Source organism: Melospiza melodia, chromosome 28 (genome assembly GCF_035770615.1).
Source record: "Melospiza melodia melodia isolate bMelMel2 chromosome 28, bMelMel2.pri, whole genome shotgun sequence".
Classification (NCBI taxonomy): domain Eukaryota; kingdom Metazoa; phylum Chordata; class Aves; order Passeriformes; family Passerellidae; genus Melospiza; species Melospiza melodia.
The window spans coordinates 6,667,644-6,673,723 of record NC_086221.1 but is presented as its reverse complement, the minus strand read 5'-3'; the positions used below and the strand labels follow the sequence as shown (position 1 = coordinate 6,673,723).

Below are 6,080 nucleotides of genomic sequence, written 5' to 3'. Positions count from 1 at the left end.
TCTGCTTTTTCCCCCATTTCAACCCAAACCCAGGAGCCTGAGGAGGCTTCAAATTCTCAGCATAGCCGAGCTGCCCTGCTCACACGGCTTCCCTGAGGCAGGAAGGCTGATTTCCTTCCAGGAGCCAGAATCCAGATGGTCAGAGATTCCTTCCAAGCTCCCAGAACCTGTTGGAAAAGGCCATTATGTCTCAATAGCAGTTTTGCATTGGAAGTGGTGCCTGCCAGCTGCTCCAACACCTCTTTTCCAAGCTGTTCCATGCTCATGGAGAACCAGTCTGGTCAGGGCTGGCAGATTTTGGTGGAGGAATAAAATCCCTGGGTTTATTCCCATTTTTTTTGTGTCAGACCAATATGGAGCGGTTCAATGGAAGAGGCCTGAGTTTGGTTTTTGAGACTCGTTTGTCCTTGTCATGAGAATCACCAGCCCTGAAATATTTTATTTTCAGTAGGAATATTTTATTTTATTTTTAGTAAGAATAACCCTGTGAACTCCCAAGGAGGAATTGAGGAGGAATTCCAAGCCCAGGGCATTTTCCTCTTCCCAAAGCAAAGCCTGGGGCCAGGTTGTGCTCCAAAGGATGCAGAGATGGAATTAAATCCAACATGGGCAACTCTGATTTCACTCAAGTGACTCCAAACAACATCCCTTGCTCCAAAACAACCCCTGGATCAGCTCAGCTGAGTGGGAAAATCCATCCTGGTCATCTGAGGGAGGGATTTTGCTGAAAAATGTTATGGAAATTAATTGCCAGGCTTGGCCTCCACATCCAGGCCCAGCTCAGGCCTATGCAGCACCTCAGGGCCTGGAGGCCTTGGGGTGTGGAATTATGGAGGTTCAGGCCCTTAAGGGGGTAAAAAACCCTTTGGAGCGCTAATGAGGGGTTAATGATGGGCTAATTAGGGGCTGTGGCCGTTCCACTGGTTTAACTGGAAGAGGAATGGCCAAACTGGGCCTAGGGAGGGGATCATTGCAGGTGCCTCCTCCCAGCCCTGCTGGGCCCGAGGCCACCGCGTGTGGCAGCAGGGCCGGAGCTTTTCCTGCTTTGGGAAGGATTCCATGAGGGATTTTATCCGGGTTTCTTTAAAAAAAGGGGTGAGGGTGGGATTTGGGACAGGGGGGTTGGTCATGCTGGACCCTGGTGCCTCTCAGGGTGATGGCGGCCTATGTGCGGACAGGGTGGGTCAGATCAGAGGATCAACCCCAAAACCTCTAAAACCCCACAAAAAACCCCAATTTTGCCACAGGTCACAAAGTTCCTTCTGCCTCCCCCACACCCAGAGTGGGGAGAGGGTTGGGCATGAGGGTACCCTCCCTTTTTGGGGTGCCCACATTACCCGGGGGGTCCCCACATTATTTTGGGTCGCACCCCCTGCTTTGCCTGTGGTGTCCTCTCAGTTTGGGGTACAAATATTCTCTTGTCTTAGGATCCCCAAACTTTCTGGGGGTGCATCCTCCCCACTCTTCCCAGGGGATCCCCACATTGCCTGGGGGTGCAAGTACAGGGCTGCCGGGGAGGGTCCCCAAATTGGCCAGGGGTGCCCTCACTCTTTCTGGGGGCGCACCCATTGCCCTGTCCAGTGTGTCTCTATATTGCCTGGGGGTCCCCATATTGCCCGGGGGTGTCCCCACATTACCCAGGGCTGTCCCCACCCTTTCCAGCCGCGCACCCCCCACTCTGCCCATGGGCTCCTGCCTCATTTTGGGGTCCCCCCACCCCGCTGTCCCCCCTGGCCGTGCCCTTCACCCCGTTCCTTTGCCCGTCCCCCTTAAGCAGCCGTCGGGGCGTGCAGCCACCTTAAGGGAGCCCCTCCCCCGGCGGGCTGGGACGAGCCCTCCCCCTCCCTGCCCGCCGTCCCCTCCCTCGCCGGCCCGGCCCCGCACGGCCCCGCACGGCACGGGGGTTGCCATGACAAGCGTTTTCTCCCGTTAGCTCCGGGACCGCTCCCCCTCCATCCCATGGCCAGTCGCGGGGGCTCCGCCGCCAGCCGGGCGCCGTGGGACCGGAGCCGGTGAGTGCGCGCTGCGGGGGGACCGAGCCAGCGGGGTACGAGGGTCCCCAGGGGGGTTTGGAGGTGTTGGGGACACTGCGGGGACACTGGGAGTGGCGTGGGGGGGGGGGGTTCTTTGTCGGAGCGGGGGGCGCGGGTGGGTGGGAGCATCGCTGTCCCCGCTGTGCCGGGCGGGTGGGGCGCGGGCAGCGGGGATTTCACCGCCTCGCTCCGTCCCGGTGCATCAGGTGGGATGGGGGAGACTCGGTTTGGGGTCCTACATCATGGGGGGGCTCGGTGTGGGACCCCCCCGACCCCGACCCCAGTGTGGGAGTGGTGGGGTGATGGGGTGAGCGCGGTCCGGCCGTTCTGGGGCGTGGGCGGCTGCGGGGCGTGCAGCCCCCAAACACCTTGTGGGGGGCAAGCCCGGCAGCCCCCCGGTGTTTGGGGCGGGGGAGGACGCTCCGGTCGGATCCTACAACTTGTTGCCCGCCCTTGAGGCGGCTGGTGGGGGGCGCGGGGGTTCCCGGTCGCGCGTGTTGCTGGATTTTTTGGGAGGCAGCGAGTTGTGGCATTGCGGGGAGGAGGAGGATGAGGATGATGGAGGAAGGAAGAGGCGGGGGAAGGGGAGGGGGGCTTGCGGCAGCCCAAGGACAGAGCGGGGAAGGTGCTGCGTGGGTGGGTTTGGGGTGGTTTTTCCCCACCTGTGGGGTAGAAAAGGGGAAAAACCTTTCCCCACCCTGCCAGGAGTGGGGTGACTCGGGTGGGGTGCGGTGGGGAGGGTGGGATGCGGTGGGGAGGTGCGTGGGGGTTGCCCACGCCACGGCTGGGCACGTCCCCCTCCTGCCTGCACCAATCCAGCTGGGCAGAGCCACGGCAGAGAAAACAGGAGTGGGGAGGCGGAAAATAAATTAAAAAATAAATCGGGAAATCTATTGGAAGCCCGGCCAGGCTCTGGCCTCGTCCGCCTCCTCCTGCCTGTGCCCTCAGCGCTCTCCCTGCATCCCAGCCCCGGCTCCGGAGCCTCTCAGCATCCCCGGCCTGGCTCGGTGGGTCCGTGCCCCCCGTGGGCTGCCCGGCGGCGGGGGCGGGGGGGCTGTGCGGAGCTGGGTGGTCCCTCCCTGCTTCGCCAGAGGCGAGTGGAGATGTTGGGAGGGGAGGAGGGACAATAGGTTATTGTGCTCTTATCTCTGGAGACCTGAGCTTGGGTGGGGGTTTGCATTGCGAAGCCCAAACCAGTGCAGCCAGTTTCTGCCCGTGGCCGTGGACCGGGCAGCCCTGGACGTGGGTGGACGGGCAGGAGCAGAGGGCAGCGAGCTGGGGTGGAGGTGAGTGCTCGGAGCTCGCCAAGGGCACCCAGAGCCGTCCTGGGGCCGGGGGGACCCCGAGCTGAGCCCCCCACCCCAAACCCCCGGGGCTGCGTGGGCAAGGCAGGGGCTGCACTGCGCCCCGCCTGCCTCCAGACACTGCCCTCAATCTTTCGCTTCTCTGAGCACTGAAACGCACCTAAATTATTTAATCATGAGCGAGAGAGGCTGACGCCCCCGCGCTCCGCCAGCCCCACCCCGCCGCGCCCCGGGGATCCCTGCCCGGCCCTGGGCTTCCCTCCCCGGCTGCCCCCTCGGGTGACCCCCCCAGAACCCTCCCCACGCCTCTGGGGGGCTGCAGGTGCCCCTCGCATCTGAGGGGTGCAGGACCTTCCTCAGTGATGGGCGCTGGGTGGGCTTGGAGGCCAAATTTCACCCTGGGGCTGGGCTGGATGGCCTCGGGTGCGGGGATGGCCGTGGCACGGGGAAGGTGCCGGGATGGGGCAGGTGGAGCTGGGAAGCGCCCAGGGCAGGAGGCGGCAGCGCTTCCCCATTCCTGATTCCTGCCCTGGCACCGCGCATTCCCCGCGGGCTCCGGCCCCGTCCCGCCCTGGCCGCCGGCGGGGCCGCGGCTGCCGCTCCCCGTCCGAGCCCCGGCTCCTTCCCCGCTTCCTTCCCGCCTGGAAAAGCGCTGGGAAGTGCTGCGAGCGCTGCAGGTAGAGAGGAGGTTTGAGAGGGCGCAGGCTGTTGTTGGGTGTTGGTTTCTTTTTTTTTATTTTTTTTTCTTTCTCCTTTTTTTTTTTTTTTTTTTTTTTTTTCCGCTGGCGATGATGACGGAGGGAATTCCCTGCGCTGCCGGCTCGCCGCTCGCGTGCCGTGGGTCCGCATCTCTTTCCCGGGGGAATCTGTCGCTGTCACCCGAGCCTTGCGGGAGCCTCCGGAGCCGCCGTGCCCGAGCCCCCGGGCACAGGCCGGGCAGGGCGGGGGCAGCCCAAGGGTGGCACAGGTCCTGGGGCAGGATGAGTAAGAGCAGGGAGGGACGGCTGCTCCTCTCCACTATTGTTTAGCAGTCGAAAGCGCCGGGGTGGAGCTGAGCCTGGAGTTTCCCCTTGTCCCCAAGCCCTGGGAGTCCGGCCCGCTCCTTCCCCGCCCGCCCCTCGCCGGGGCCGCGGCTTCTCCGCGCGTTCCCCGCTCCTCTCTCGGGTTATGTGGTTTGGGGTTTTTTTTCCTCCCATTTTCCTGTTTCTCCTCCCTGCTAGGCCACGAGCGGAGTTTTCCCGCAGTGGCCACACGCGCGGGTTGGAGTCTGCGGGGATTTGGGCACCCAAATCCCTGCGGTGGTGGGGAGGACTCGCAGCCTCCGCCCGTTTGCTGCTGCTGCTGCTCCCCGTGCAGGGCCCGGCCGAGGGCTGGCAGCTCCGGCTTCCTCCTCGCCCACGGCTCCTCCCCGCCGGGCACGGCTGCGCCCTGCTGGGAAAGGAGCCGGCGGAAAACCTGCGGGGAGAGCCCGGGGATCCCGCTGGGCTCCGGGAGAGGCTGGGCAGGGACAGCGAGCCCGGCTGGGAGGCGCGGGGTGAGCGTGGAAATGGGTGCGGGTCCTTTGGGAGGTGATCGATGGTCAGTGTGACCGTGGCAATGGGATGCAGGTCCTTTGGGAGGTGACCAATGGTCTTTGTGACCATGGCAATGGGATGCAGGTCCTTTGGGAGGTGACCAATGGTCTGTGTGACCATGGCAATGGGATGCAGATCCTTAGATGGGAAGTGACCCATGCTCCATATGACCATGGCAATAGGAGGTGACCGATGGTCAGTGTGGCCGTGGAAATGGGATAAAGGTCCTTTGGGAGGTGACCCATGCTCCATATGACCATGGCAGTGGGAGGTGACCAGTGCTTGGTGTGACCATGGCAATGGGACGCAGATCCTTAGATGGGAAGTGACCCGTGCTCCATGTGACCATGGCAGTGGGAGGTGACCAGTGCTCGGTGTGACCATGGCAGTGGAAGTGACCAGAGTGGCCAGTTCTCAGTGTGACCATGGTGATGGATGCAGGCCCTTCGATGGGAAGTGGCCACAAGTGGTGCCACTTCCCTGCTGTCCCCCATGTCCTGTGGCCTGCTGAGACCTCCCAGATGCAGGGATGCTGCAGCATTCCCAGTTAGGAATGGCTATTCTCACACACTGGAGTGGATCTGGTGTGCAGAGCTGGGAATTTGAACCCATCCCTGTCCCCCTCGTGTTGTGCTGGGTGGGAACAGGGATCCTATGAGTGGTGATGGGGCTGGAGATGCTCCTGGCAAAGGTGGCAGGGCTGTCCCCAACCTCCGTCCTCTCCACATTGGTGCAGGCAAAGGTGACCAGCTGGGGGACAGGGACAGGCAGGTGACAGGATCCTGCACAGCCCAGTGTTTTTCCAGTGGAAGCCACTGTTTTTCCCAGTGACACTGGGACAGGGAGTGTGTTTTGGGGTGCAGGGCCAGCCTTGGGGTCCCTGGGAGCAGTGGGGTGACAGCCACAATCCCTGTCACCTCCTACCGGCGCCGAGGCCGGGCTAATGAACCCTGTGACTTTGATGTTTTAATTAGTTGCTTTTGGCTTTAATGCACGGGGATAATAGAGTTTCTATGGACTTATAAACCCTGCTCCTCTGCTGGATCATTAGGAAAAGTGAAAAACCACACGAGGGAAGCCTGGGTAGGGACAGGAGGGAAGCTGGAGCCCTGTGGAGTGCATGACACCCGCTGGGGTGTCACCCACCCAGCTGGTGACTCTTTTAAACC

At 62.3% G+C, this 6,080-nt stretch overlaps 1 protein-coding gene across 1 annotated transcript in view; it reads left to right on the top strand.

Moving 5' to 3' along the window:
- The first annotated feature begins 1,868 nt into the window (after positions 1 to 1,868).
- Positions 1,869 to 6,080, top strand: part of ATP2B4 (ATPase plasma membrane Ca2+ transporting 4) — a 67,355-nt gene continuing 63,143 nt past the window's right edge. Inside the window, exon 1 of the mRNA XM_063178236.1 lies at positions 1,869 to 2,012. The gene's annotated coding sequence lies outside the window, so the exon portion shown is untranslated. The remainder of the gene's footprint in view (positions 2,013 to 6,080) is intronic.